This window comes from Equus przewalskii, chromosome 4, assembly GCF_037783145.1.
Source record: "Equus przewalskii isolate Varuska chromosome 4, EquPr2, whole genome shotgun sequence".
NCBI lineage: Eukaryota > Metazoa > Chordata > Mammalia > Perissodactyla > Equidae > Equus > Equus przewalskii.
In genome coordinates, this window is record NC_091834.1 from 12,943,733 (window position 1) to 12,959,029 (window position 15,297).

Here is a 15,297-nt window from a genome sequence, read left to right on the forward strand (position 1 = left end):
CGGACAAGGAGAAAAGGCTCAGGGGCCCCTGGCAGAAATAAAAGCTCTGTTCTGGCCTTCTGTGACTCCAGAGCTTGTGTGGAACCAGAGCTTTGAGGGAGTGACAAAATCTACTAGGAGCACAGAATTCCAATTCCAGTCTAGGCTTCACCCCGCCTTCCACTCAGGAGTCCATATGTAACTTTGACCTCAGCCATGTTCCTCCCTTCATCCTCTTTTCCCACTGGGTATGGAAATGGAATGAAGGAGCCACACAGAGCCTGCCTTACGGACAGGGAAAAGAGCGTGTCCCCGTCCTGAAGAGCATCCTCTTCTCTGCGATGGGGTGGAAGGAGCAGAAAATGCTCGGCCCTTAGAATCTCTGTTACAGCGTGGCACTCCCTTTGGGGTGAAGTATGACTGGAATAAGAGTGAGGTGCGAAGGCGAGACTGCTGTCTACTATGAGGCAGGCAACGTCACGGCTGTTTAGACACAGTCTACTCTAATTCTCACCACAACCCTAGGATGCGGGCGCTACATTGTCCCCATGAATGTCAAGTAAATGGAGGCTAAGAGACGTTAAATGATTCACCTAGATTGTCCCATAAGATGGTTAATTTTATGTGACAATTTGGCTAGGCCATGGTACCCAGATATTCGGTCAAACACATGTCTAGATGTTGCTGTGAAGGTGTTTGTTAGACGTGATTCACAATGAAATCAGTAGACCCTAGTAAAGCAGATTACTCTTCATAGTGGGTAGGCCTCATCCAACCAGTTGAAAATCTTAAGGGAGAAAAGACTGAGGTCCCAGAGGAAGGTGGGAATTCTGCCTCCAGACTGACCTTGGACTTGAGCTGCAACCTCAGCTCCTCCCTGGGTCCCCAGCCCACCAACCTGCCCTGCAGAATTCTGACATGCCAGCCTCCACAATCATGTGAGCCAATTCCTTAAAATAAATCTCGATCTTTCCCCTCCTTCTCCCCCTTCCTTATCCTCACCCAATCTCCTATTGGTTCTCTTTCTCTGGAGAACCCTGACTGACATAGCCCGCTGCTACTGGACCGGGGACTCAAGGACAACGCCCCTGATGATTTCGTGGTCACTGGGAGACTTGCAGACACTGCATTTAAGCCACTTCTTCATTCATTCAGGACATATTTATAAAGCACCTACTATGTGTTTAGGGTTATATTAGATTCCAGAAATCCCACAGAACAATATAAGCATGGTCCCTGCCCTCCCAGAGCTTAGGAATGACCGCCAAGGAAGCGTGCAATTACAAGGGACAGCAGGAGTCGAGGGTTCCACAGAAACAGGGAAGGAAGTCAGCAAATCCATAGCTGGGGGGTTAGGAAAGGCCTCTGAGAGGGAGAAGATATTTCCATTGGACCTGGAGAATGAATTTGACTTTGCCAAATGAGAAAGGGGAAGACTGTTCATGCAGAAGAAACTGCGTGTGCAAAGATTCATAGGTGAGAGAGGGTGAGAATCTGAAGGGGGCCCAGTAATCCGACGGCATGGAGTAACACAGGCTGAGAGCAGAGATGGGCTGCAGCCAGCACAGCCAGCTCCCCTTTTGTGACCTGTTAAGGCCTGTTAGGGCTTTGGACTTTAGCCCGGAGGCAAGAGAGAACCTGGAAGCACTTTCTGTGGCGTCACAGTTAAGGATAACCGTAGCTGAGGGTGAGCAAGATGAGGGGAGGGGACGCCAACCAGGTGGCTGGAATTGGAGATGAGAGAAGATGCAGTAGGTGAGACTGAGCCACACCTGGTGATTGGATAACCATTATGAGCTGGGGGACGGGCAGGAGGGGTCATGGGGAGGAGGAGCAGTCTGAGGAATAAAGACAGCAAATGAAACTTGGGTTTGTTGAGTTCGAGATTTCTGGGGGACACGGAGAAAGATGTCCTGATACCCCACGCTCCCCACTTGTCTCTCCTCGACTTCTCCTGCCTCCTCCCTCCTGCTCCAGGAACCACCCAGCCACATGGCTGACACCTAGAGAGCGCCCTACACACACGGGGATATCGCAGAGGTCTCTGTCCCCTTCCGCCAGAGACCAAGCAGGTCTATGACTGCAGAAGAGTCCTAAATCTCCACCTGTTAATGGAAATGAACTCTCCTCCCAAATCGTCAGCCTTTGCTTTTGCTGAACATTTATCCATTTGGGGACATATATATTGCACAGAAATATGCATACAGGATCTTCTACCTCAATTTGACCAAGAGCGGTCCTGAGCTGGCTGGCCACACACGCCAGTCCTTCCGTCTAGGGGCTGGAGGCAGGACTGAGGAAGCCAGCCCCTGCAGCACGGATGCTCACGGTCTCGACGGGGCCCTGAAAGCCCTACCTCCAGAGCCGAGAATGAGTATTCCTGACGCAGCCACTGGCTCTCTGCCTCCCCACAGGCCTCGGCCGGCCGCAGAGCAGGGCTTCACCCCCTGACTCTGCAGTATGCTCCCAGAATTTCCAGGCGCCCCCTGACCTCCGGACAGAGGCTCCGGGGACCACTGAGTGCATGTGGCCTCATAAGGGATGACTCGGCTCTTCTGTGAATGCCCCGGGCTGGGCTGTCTAAGTGCCTTTGGCAATGGCCGAGGGGAGGCTGACGCTGCAGAGGAATAGAAGCTACAGCTCCTTAGAAAATGTGGGGCTGGCTTCCCGGGAGACCCCGCAAACCGGGCAGTGGAACCCTATCGGGGGGGCGCTCTCTGGGCATCTTTCTACCCCAAGTGGCTTCCAGGGGGCGCTATTTCCTCTTAAGCCATCAAGAGCAGAGTGTGTGTCTGTGCGTGTGTGTGTGTGTCTGTGTGTTCAAATTTGGGGGGTTGAGGGTGGTGGGTACAAAGTAAGAAAAAAGGAGAAGGAGAAAGGGAATAAGTTCCCCATCTTTCCTCTCCAGCTTAAATCTCAGCGTTGCGTTCAGAGAGTTTCCAGGACGGAATTCAAGGCAGGCAGCAAAGTCATCTTTTTCTGATCGCAAAACCCTTTAAACAGAGCAATTCATCGTTGTGCAAGCGCAGAGCCTCGGTTGCTCCCGATGTGTTCACCGTCGCTTCTGGTCGCCCTCCTCCGCTGGCCCTGCCCCGGGGCGCAGCCTCCGCTCCCGCAGCGCGCCTGCCGGCACAGCTCACTGCCCGCGGACGGGGTCGACGGAGGGGTCGGTCCTGGCTCCCGGTCCCCAGGACGGGGCGGGTCCCCGGAGCAGAGCCCAGAAGGCCGGCTCCCACTCAGGCATGCAAGCGGGGCCGTCCCGACCGGGCCTGCCCGGAATGGCCTCCCCGGAGGCGCTGGATTCCCCTGCAGCCTGGCCAGATGTCTCAGCTCAGAAGCTGTCCCTTCCTGGCCTGAGGGCTTCGTTCACTGATCTGCGAGCCTGCGGCAGCCTTGGCCCTGCCGCAGCTCCTGCTCTGCCCACTGACTAGGCAACCAGCAAAATGCGTTTCTGGCTGGAAATGAGGTTCCCTTACTCTCCCTGCCTTCCCCGGGGTGAGGCCAAGTAGGAGGGAGAGCCAGGCTACGTAGGCGATAAAGCAACGGCTTAGTCCCGGATTCTTTGGTTTCAAGAAACAGAAACCCTCTCAAGCTAGCCCTAGCCCTGTCATATCAGGGGGTCTCTTCTTGGGACCTTGTCCCCGTGGATGCTGCAGATCATATGACTGTTTTGGTTCCCTGTTCACAGGCTGTAGAGCAAAAGGCATCGTCCTTTCTAGCAAATGCACCGAGCTGTGACTTTGAGCTTGACACCTCAGATTAGGTTCTCACAGGCTAAGTGGCAAGAAGTGTAGACCTGGTCTGTCACTAACCATGTCTGTTCACCAGCTGCTTACCTTCGGATCCCCCAGCATCCTCATCTGTGGAAGGGAGAGGTGAGCACCAACCTCTCAAGTTGGATGTGAGGAGGGCCAACTCATGTCTCCTGACCATGCTCACTCCAACCTCCCAGCAGCACCCATGTCCCCCCCACCTGTAAGGCCCTCCTCACCCCTCTGCCACCTGCCACCTACTCTTCCAGCTCAGGCTTATGTACCCTACCTCCTTTGTGAGGCCTTCTCTAGCCAAGGCTAAATTACAATATCTACATAGGACTTTACAGTTGACAAAGTGCTATGTATACACCATCTCTTGGGCTCTTCATTGGTTCTTCTCGATTAATCCAGAGAGGTGGACAGATTTAAGAAAGTTCTTTCCACATTAGTCAGATTCTTTCCACACTAGTCAACCCTGGCTTCTTTCCTCTCCTTAGTGGTCTCTATGGACGCTCGTCTTGTCTCTCCAACAACATTCTAAACTGTTTTTAAGGTGAAGATCGCATCATTTATTATCTTCCCCATGCCACAGCATCTTCATCCAGAAACATACACGGTTTGCCACATACTTCACACTCACAATAGAATATAAGCTACCAAGTCATAAGTCATCCCCATTTCTAACATCGGGGCTTCTGGGGGCTGGTGCAGCTCTTCTGAGCATTGATCGTGGAACTGAGAGTCTGGAAGAAGCAAGAGAAAGTTTCCTTTGGTGTCTCTCCTGGACTTGAGATTGTTGTCATAGAAGCAGGAACTAATACCCAAGTGTCATGGATCACCTGTGGTTGTTATAAGCAGCTAAACCAAGAAAACTCACAGTGCTATTTTCTGGAAACAGCAAATAATCTTCTCTCCCAAAGTTTCTCTCCTTCTTTTCAGGTTTTTTTTCCCTGAAGAAAATGCAAGGCCAAGTGACAGAATATATTGTTACTCTCTTTCCACAGATGAAAAACGAAGCAAGGAGTGGTAAGCCACACCAAATATCTTTGGACAAGCTGGGGCCCCAGCTACGCCTGAAACCCAGATCTCTTGACTTCAGATGCAAGGGGCCTTGTCCTGAAAAACTTTCCAAGGCTAAACCAGCCGGAGCAAGCCTGATGGGCCAGCCATTTCAATTCTGTGAGGGGGCTGCTATCTGCAGCCTCAGGTGTGAGGGCAGCTCCCTGTAGACCAGACATCACCGACCAGGACAAGCAAGTGCTGGGGCCAGAACCACAGAGGTTGGCCCGCTCCTGGCTAGAATGCAGCCCCTGTATGTTTGGTGGGTGTCAGCACACACAACTGGCCTTCAGGAGAGAAACGCCATGAATCAGCTCACTCACAACCCCTCCTTCCTGTCTTAACTGTGTCGCCAGTGTCTGCCACAAGTAAGAGCAAAGCAGGCAGAACAAGCCTGGTACCCCTCTATTTCTGTGACTCCTCCATTGGCTGCACACTCTTCATGCCTCCTCTCCCATCTCCTGATTCCCTCGGAGCCAGCCTCCCACGCACCCAGGTATCAAGCAGTTCGTGACTTAGATATTTATTAGTTAGAAAACTTCAAGTCCATCAAAGGACTCAGCAAAGAGCAGTGGCCTTCTGGGTGTCATGTCCCATCACCATGGCACAAACCATCGAAGTGATCCAAATGGAGTGACTTCAGGGCCAATGGAGAGGATGGGGCGTTAGAATAAGTGGGGGGAAAATAGTCCTGGGCCAATCTCATTTTCTTTGAATTCTCGGATATTAGCAAAGGATGTGGCACAAAATAGAGGAGGAAATGGGAAGTAATCGTAGTTATCTTACACTTATTGAGCACTCACTGTATACCAGCTGCTGTGCTGTGTCTTGAAGTATATCTCATTATAATAACCTTCCAAGGTTTGTAATGTTATTCTCACCACTTTACAGATGAGAAAACTGAGCACAGAGAGGCTGAGTAACTTGCCCGAAGATAGTAGCTGGCGGAGCTGAGATTTGAATCCCAAGAGGCTGATTTCAAAGCTTCGTTCCTGCGGTAGACACTGCTGGTGGCCCCTATATCCTTTCTCTCCTTCTTCCTGAGTAACAGAACACCCATTGCCTCTTAGAGGTAAGACATTTACCTTAAGACTTAATGAAAGACTTAAATTTTAAGACTTAAATTTTAAGACTTAAGACTTAAATGAAAGACATTTCTCAGCCTTCTTACAGCTGGATGTGTCCCTATGAATAAGTTCTGCTGACTGCAATATAAATGGCAGAGTGACGTGGGAACTCTGGGAAGTTTCCTTCACAAGGAGAAGTCATGTACTTTTTTCTTCTCCTCCCTGTTTGGAATGTGGATGTGATTGCTGGAACTCCTGAAGCCATTTTGGACTATGAAGTAACCTTGAGAATGTCAAATTGGAGAGTTGGAAAGAGCCAAGGTCACTAGTGATGTCACACATCTGTCTTTCCAGCCCTGATTGGTCTAACTTTTATGCTTTGGGGTGGAAATAAACTTTCATCTTATTTAAACCACTACAGTCTAGTCTCTCTCATAAATGAATGAATCTTTCCTAACTAATAAACTTCCTATCCAGACATCATGCTTTCGTGGTTGCCTGATTTAATCCTCACAAACATATTGTTAGGTGGGTGGCATCCATTTTAAAGATAGGAAAAGGGAGGAATAGGGAGACGAAGTACTGGCCTTGCAATTGACCTCTGAAGTTGTGGGGAGAGGGCTGTCTCGTGGGACTGAGCCCTTAACCTGTGAGATCTGATGCTCTCTCCAGGTAGGTAGTGTCAGAATTGACTCGAATTATAGGGCATCCAGCTGGTGTCAAAGGATTGCTTGGTGTGGGATTTATAATGCTACCCAGTAACTGGTATACAGAAGTAGACATAGCACCTTTGAGAGAACAGAGGAGGAACAAAGACTCCAGCTGTGCACAGGAAAGTGCAAGAAACATTTTTATAAGGAATTAGTTGTAGTGTGCAAATACAAATAGGAATTTTCCAGGTTGGAATGTGGGCGGGTGTGAGCTGGGGCAGGATGAGGGAAGCTGTGGGCACATGCACAGCGACAAGAAAGCTGAGACGGTCAGGACACTGCAGATAATTAAGGGGCACCCACTGCAAGCTGAAGAATTGGTGGATCTGACAAGATTCTCTAATTTAAGAACGGTGTCTTTTCAAACAGAGAGGACGATTTCACTTTAAAGGTATCTTTTATTGGGGTCGGCCCTGTAGTCTAGTAGTTAAGTTCTGTGCACTCCACTTCAGTGGCTTGGGTTTGGTTCCCAGGTGCTGACCTATACCACTCGTCTGTCAGTGGCTATGCTGTGGTGGCAGCTCACATACAAAAAAGGGGAAGATTGCCACAGATGTTAGCTCAGGATGACTCTTCCTCAGCAAAAAAAAAAAAAAAAAAAAAATCTTTTATTGGTGGAAAGAGTTGGAATTATATTTCAATTAAGAATTATTTCGATAAATGTGAACTGGCAACCCAAAAGTCATCTGATTGCTCTGAATACAAATGTGGGTCTATTTGTATTTATGCCCAGATTTTGGTGGCTCCAAGTCTTCTTCCGTCTGACACCCCTACCACCCACACACACAGTACCACTCTCAGACAGATCTTATGTTGCAATAGATACCTCTGGGAGCCCCCAAATGTTGCTGGAGATGCAACCCCCTGGGTCATCTGCCGCTTCCTCATGCAAAGCCCATTATTCTCCATTTCAGCTCAGGCTGTCAACACTCAGCCTTGCAGCCTCCTGCAAAGCAGCCTGAAGGAGCTCCCTGCTGGCTCCTAGGAGTGTCAGCCCGGGGTTGAGTTCCTGTAGGACGCGACAGTGGCCTCTCGGAACTCACCCCAGCTTTTATCTCCTCAGTGCAGGGAAGTGATTCGTATTCCCAAGCCCTCTCAAAAATGTACTTTGAAAACAGTTCTATCAGCTTCTGAGTCCCCCCACCCCACCCCTGCAAAGAGATGAGAAGCACAATGTCCCCCTCTGTCTTCCTCATTCTCCTCCGCCCTCAGCCTGCAAATAATGTCACATCACCCCGTGCCCCTTCCGAGGTACAAGAATAAAACCTCCTGTGTGTGAATGAAAGAAAATAAGTGAGGAGAAGCACAGGATGCTGTCTTCACCAGCAGCGTCTCCGCACCAGATGGAGCAGCCCAAAACCCCAGAAGGGGCTTGAATGCCTACTTTGGGCAAATGCAAAGGGGACAGACTCTGGACTCTCCTCTCTGGACTCAGAAAAGGAGCTGGAGACCTGGAACAGAATGCATGCAGGTTGGAGAAGGAAGTGAAAGTGGATCCCAAAGTACACAGGCAACATCGTGGTGGGCTACAAGCTGCTGGGCTATTTTATTTTATCTGGTTTTATTGGACAGAGAAGGGAGAGGAAAGGTGCATTTTAAAGAATATTTCTTTTGTTTATATTTAATTTTTGGAGTCGGTTGTTCACATGGTTCAAAATTCACAACAGATGAACAAGTTACAGTGAACGTTGTCCATCTCTGACCCCAAACACAAAGTTTCTTCCCCATAAACACCCAACATTAATCATTTTTGCATATGCTTCAAGATCCACACTCAAGCAAATATTTATTCATGTTTTCCCTTTTCTTACACAAATGGCAACATATTTACCCAACATTCCACCTTGTACATTTCCCATTTAAGAATGTATCTCGCAGATATTTCCATACTGATACATAAAGACTTCTTCATTCTCTTTCATGGCTGTGTAGTATGATTCCATCGTAAGAATGCCCAGTGGTTTCTTTAACCAGGCCCGCTTATGAGCCTTTTCTTGTATCCAGTCTCCTGCTATTCAAACAATGCTTCAACCAATAGCTTTGTGAACACATCAGTCCGTTTGGAGAGACCGGCAAAGCTGAGATGTGTAGAGACAGCTAACAATAAGGAAGAAGAGCAGGGGCGACCAATATCAACCACAAAGTGGGAGCGACCACAGTTCCCAGTGATCAGCTCTGCAAAGGACTCCATCAGCTTTCACCACTGAAGAAGCCAACGGCCAGCACAGCCGCCGTGGACTCCTGCAGAGTTCACCAGTTTTGGGCCCACAGGTATTCACATTCGTAGACGCCAGCCACCTGAGTCCCTTCCCCTCCCACCCACCAGAGTCTGGGATCGGACGCTCTCTGGCAAGAAGCCCAGGACTTTGTGGCTGCATGAACGCAAAACACCAGCCTAGACCCTCTCAGCTGACCCTCACCACCATGAATACACTCGGGGCCAGTTCCTCCAGCTGTGCATCTGCACACAGCCAGCCGGACGCCTGCCACCGGCCTCCATTGTCATGCACCGTTCATCACCACAAGACATGCTTTACAAGAAATGATTAAATGAGTTCTTCAAGTTAAAATGAAAGGACAGTAATCAGTAACATGAAAACATATAAAAATACACAACAAACTGTTAAAGATAAGCATATATTCAGATTCAGAATACTCTAGTACCATAATATGGTGGTGTGTTAAGCACTTAAGTCTACTATAAAGCTTAAAGAACAAAAGTATTAAAAATACCTATGGCTACAATAATTCATTAATAGGTACACCATATAAAAAGATGTAGGGGGCCAGCCCTGTGGCGCAGCGGTTAAGTGCGCACGTTCCACTTCGGCGGCCTAGGGTTCGCCAGTTCGGATCCTGTGTGTGGACATGGCGCTGCTTGGCAAGCCATGCTGTGGTAGGCGTCCCACATATAAAGTAGAGGAAGATGGGCACGGATGTTAGCTCAGGGCCAGTCTTCCTCAGCAAAAAGAGGAGGATTGACAACGGATGCTAGCTCAGGACTAATCTTCCTCAAAAAAAAAAAAAAAAGATGTAAATTGTAGCAACATGAACATAAAAGGGGGAGGAAAAGGGTAGAGTATTTGTATAAGATTGAAGTTAAATTGTTATCAGGGTAAAATAGTTATATATATAGGATGTTTTATGTATGCCTCATGGTAAGCACAAGGAAAAACCTACGGTAGATTCGCAAAAGATAAAGAGAATCAAAGCATACCACTACAGAAAATCATCAATTCATGAAGAAAGCGGGAAGAGAGGAAGAAAAGAATAAGAGAACTACAAAACGGGAAGCAAACAATTAAAAAGAGGGTATTAGTAGTCTTGACTTATGAAGAATTACTCTAAAGGTAAATATATTGAATTCTTCAGTCAAAAGACAGGAAGTGGCTGGCTGGATAAAAATTCAAGACCCAATTATATGCTGCCTACGAAAGACTCACTTCAGCTTTAAGGACATACATTGGCTCAAAGTGAAGGGATAAAATATTTCATGCAAGTGGAAACCTAAACAGAGCAAGGGTAGGTATAGTTACATCAGACAAAATAGATTTTAAGCCAAAACTTTAAGCCAAGAGACAAAAACGTCATTATATAACAATAAAAAGGTCAGTTCCTCAAGAAAATATAGCAATCATAAATATATATGCACCCAACATTGGAGCACCTAAACATCAACAGATTTGAAGGGAGAAATTGACAAAAATACAATAATAGTGGAGAACTTCAATACCCACTTTCCACAATGAGTAGATCACCCAGACGAAAAATCAACAAGGAGACATTGGATTTGAACCATACTTTAGGCCAAATAGAGCTAAGAGACATGTACAGAACATTTTATCCAATGGCAGCAGGATACACATTCTTCTCAAGTGCACGCAACTTTCTCCAAAATACATTATATGATAGTTCACAAAACAAGTCTTAGCAAATTTAAGAAGATGGAAATCATAGTAAGTATCTTTTCCAAACACAATGATAAAAAATGGAAATAAATAACAGGAGGAAAGCTGGGAAATTCACAAACATGTGGAAATTAACAACACACTCATAAATAACCAATAGCTCAAAAGAGAAATTTTAAAAATCTTGAAACAAATAAAACTGGAAACACAGCATACCAAAACCCATGGAATGCTACAAAAGCAGTTCTAAGAGGGAAGTATATAGTAATAAACACATTAAGAAAAAAGAAAGATCTCAAATAAACAACCTACTTTACACCCCAAGGACCTAGAAAACCAAGAATAAACTAAGCTCAAAGTTAGCAGAAGGAAGGAGATAAAGATCAAAGCAGAAATTAATGAAATAGATAATTTAAAAATAGAAAAATCAATGACACTGAGTTAATTTGTTGAAAAGATATACAAAATTGACAAACCTTTAGCTAGACTTAGCAAGAAAAAAGAGAACTCAAATAAATAAAATTACAAATGAAAGAGGAGATATTACTTTTTAATTGTTTTCTGCCTGTTTTGTAGTTCTTTTATTCTTCCTCTCTCTTGCTGCTTTTCTTCGTGAATTGATGATTTTCTGTAGTGGTATGCTTTGATTCTCTTTATCTTTTGTGAATCTACTGTAGGTTTTTCCTTGTGCTTACCATGAGACATGCATAAAATATCCTATAGATATAATTATTTTACCCTGATAATAATTTAACCTCAATCTTATACAAATACTCTATCCTTTTCCTCCCCCTTTTATGTTTATGTTGTCATCACGAGAGACTACCATAAATAGTTATACACCAACAAATTGGACCACCTAGAAGAAATTAATAAATTCCTAGAAACATACAACCTAATTCTAAATCATGAAGAAATAAAAATCTAAACAGACCAAGAACAAGAAAGGAGATTGAATTAGTAATCAAAAACCTCCAAACAAAGAAAAGCCCATGATCAGACGGCTTCATGGATGAGTCCTACCAAATATTTAAAGAAGCATTAACGCCAATCAAATTCTTCCAAAATGTGAAGAGGAGGGGACACTCCCCAAACCATTTTGAGGCCAGCATTACCTTCCTTATCAAAGCCAGATAAGGACACAACAAAAAAAGAAAACTACAAGCCAAAATATAAATACAAAAATTCTCAACAAAATACCAGAAAACCCAATTCAATAGCACATTAAAATAATCATATGCCATTACAAGTGGGATTTTTTTCCTGCAATGCAAGGACTGTTCAACATCTGCAAATCAATAAATGTGATACACCACATTAATACAATGAAAGATGAAAATCATATGATCATCTCAATAGATGCAGAAAAAGCATTTGACAAAATTCAATATCTTTTCATGATAAAAATTCTCAACAAACTGCATATAGAAAGAACATACCTCAACATAATAAAGGCCGTGTGTGACAAACCCACAGCTAACATCATATTCAATGGTGAAAACTCGAAATCTTTCCCTCTAAGACCAGAAACAAGACAAGGATGCCCACTCTCACCACTCCTATTCAAGATAGTACTGGAAGTCCTAGCCAGAGCAATTAGGCAAGAAAAAGAAATAAAGGCATTTGAATCAGACGGAAGAAGTAAAATTTTCTGTCTGCTGATGACATCTCATATATAGAAAACACTAAAGACTCCACCAAGAAAGAGTTAGAACTAATAAATGAATTCAGTAAAGTTTCAGGATACAAAATCAAGATACAAAAATCTGTGGCACTTCTGGTCACCAACAATGAACTATCTGAAAAAGAAATAATGAAAACCATCCCATTTACAATACCATCAAAAACAATAAAATACTTAGGAATAAATTTAACCAGGCAAGTGTAAGATCTGTACACCAAAAACTGTAAGATATTGATGAGTGAGATTGAAGATAAATTTGACAATTTCATGGATCATGTTCATGGATCAGAAGAATTATTGTTGTTAAAATGTCCATACCACCTAAAGCCATCTGTAGATTCGCTGCAATCTCTGTCAAAATTCCAAAGGCATTTTTCATAGAAATAGAAAAAACGGTAAAAATTCTTTGGAATCACAAAAGACCACAGCAATCTTGAGAAACAACAAAGGTGAAGGCATCACACTTTCTAATTTCAAATAGTATTACAAAGCTATAGTAATGAAAACTGTATGGTACTGGCATAAAAACAGACACTTAGAACACTGGGACAGGACAGAGAGCCCAGAAATAAACCCAGACATATGCTTCCAACTAATCTTTGACAAGGGCACCAAGAACACACAATGGGGAAAGGAAAATCTCTTCACTAGGTGTTGTTGGAAAAACTGGATATCCACACGCAAAAGAATGAAACTAGACCCTTATCTTACACCACTCCCAAAAATTAACTCAAAATATATTTAAGACTTAAACATAAGACTTGAAACCTAAAAACTCCTGGGATAAAACATACAGAAACAGCTTCTTAACATCAGTGTGGGCAATAATTTTTTGGCTATGACACCAAAAGCACAAGTAACAAAGCAAAAGTAAACAAGTGGACTACATCAAACTAAAAAGTTTCTTCACAGCAAAAAAAAAATCAACAAAACTAAAATGCAATCTACAGGATGGGAAGAAATATTTGCAAACCTTATATCTGATAAGGGGTTAATATCCAAAATGTATAAGCAATTCATACAACTCAGTAACAAAGAAAACCCAAACAATCCAATTAAAAAATGGGCAGAGGATTTGAATGGACATTTCTCCAAAAAAGACACACCTATGGCCAACAAGTACATGAAAAGATGCTCAACATCACTAATCATCAGGGAAATGCAAATCAAAGCCACAATGAGATATTATCCAACACCTGTTAGAATGGCTATTATCAAAAAGACAAGAGATAGCAATTGCTGGTGAGGATATGGAGAAAAGGGAACCCTGGTGCACTATTGGTGGGAATACAAATTGATACAGCCACTCTGGGAAACAGTATGGAAATCCTTCAAAAAATTAAAAATAAAACTACCAAATGATCCAGCAATCCCACTTCTGGGTATATATCCAAAGGAGATGAAATTGCTATAGCAAAGAGACAGCTGCCCTCCCATGTTCAGTGCAGAATTATTCACAATAGCCAAGACACAGAAACACCTCAAGTGTCCATTAACAGATGAATTGATAAAGAAAATGTGATGTATAAATGGAATATTATTCAGCCATGTAAAAGAAGGAAATCCTGCCATTTGCAACAACATGGATGGACTTTCAGAGCATCATACTAAGTGACAAAGAAAGACAAATACTATATGATCTCACTTGTATATGGAATCTAAAAACACTGAACTCATAAAAACAGAGTAGAATGGCAGTTGCCAGGGGCTGTGGGGTGGGGGAAATGAGTAGATATCAAAGGGTCCAAACTTTCCATTGTAAGATGAATAAATTCCAGGGATCTAATGTACAGCATGGTGACTATAGCTGCAAATACCATATTGTATACTTGAAAGTTGCTATGAGAGTAGAGCTTTATGTTCTCACCATAACAACAACAAAATGGTGACTATGTGAGGTGAAGGATGTAACTACCCTTGTTGTAAACATTTTGCAATATATCTGTGTACCAAATCATCGCAGTGTACACATTAAACATACACAATGTTATATGTCAATGATATCTTAATAAAGATTTTAAAAGATGAAAAGATTTTCAAAGACAATAAAAAAAAGACCACGTGCTTGAAAAAAACCATAATGATATGATTCCATAAATATATATAAAATAAGAAAGAGATAGGAGAGAGATGGATGAATGAATAAAAGGAAAGAAGGGAGAAGACAAGCTGTAGGGGATGAAGAGAAGGAAAGAGGGAGGGAGGGAAAGAAGGAGTGAAGACTCATAAAGAGTGGAGTGATTTACACTGTAATGCCATACAGATATTACATTAACAGAGATACTTCCTGGGATATAGAGCTACGGGATGTGTTAAATCTTTTTTTTTGGCTTGTCTATAATTTCTAAATTTTCCTAAAAGAATATTAGTTCAAGACTCAAGCCTCAGGTACTCCTTTCCTGAAGCAGGTATACCCTGTGTTCCTCAGACAGAAATATCCTCCACAATGTCTCAGGCCACACTACCCTTCTTTGCTCGCTCTCGACCCCAGAATCTCAACCATAATTGTTGGTGGGCTCTACTGGTCCCAGAGGTCTAGCTCAACAAAATAATACTCAAAAGGTTTTTCAACTTGTAGTTTTGAACAGGAAACATTGACAGTAACTATTATCTTCTGTGAATTAAAAATACATAACAGCTCTTAAAGATTTAATTTAAAAAACTTATAGAGAAAATAAATAAAAATATCAGAGTCCCTGCATTTGACTTAGATGAGTTTTGATTAAGAAGATTGTATCAGATCTTTTCCCCCTGTCATGAGTCTGCATCCCCTTGTATGACCTCTGTTCTACATTATACAATGATATATGCCTTGGATGGTGTCCTTCTTATAGTAGGAAATTTTCTGTTACTTGAAGACCATAATTTTTAATTTCACCATTAAAGATAGAGTCTTGAGCAACTATTCTTATGTAGGTTCAGTTCTTTCACTTCCTTCCCAATTCTTCACAGATCCGTGGGTGATATTTTTGAGATATTAACCCAATATATTTTCATTCCTGGAATGAAAGGGTTTCAGTATCTCGTGGCAGTCACCCACCTACCTTTCCATTGAGTCAAATGCTTTCATTGCTTCCCAGAGAGGAAAGAACCTACCCAAGATGCAGAAACAATCTTCTGAAAGGAAGACCTTTG

At 43.6% G+C, this 15,297-nt stretch overlaps 1 long non-coding RNA gene across 1 annotated transcript; it reads left to right on the plus strand.

Moving 5' to 3' along the window:
- The first annotated feature begins 1,684 nt into the window (after window positions 1-1,684).
- LOC139082763 (uncharacterized) lies at window positions 1,685-6,276 on the plus strand. Its single transcript, XR_011538976.1, has 4 exons — window positions 1,685-1,734; window positions 4,739-5,289; window positions 5,685-5,865; window positions 5,956-6,276. It is a non-coding gene; the product is annotated as an uncharacterized lncRNA (long non-coding RNA).
- Window positions 6,277-15,297: the final 9,021 nt, after the last annotated feature.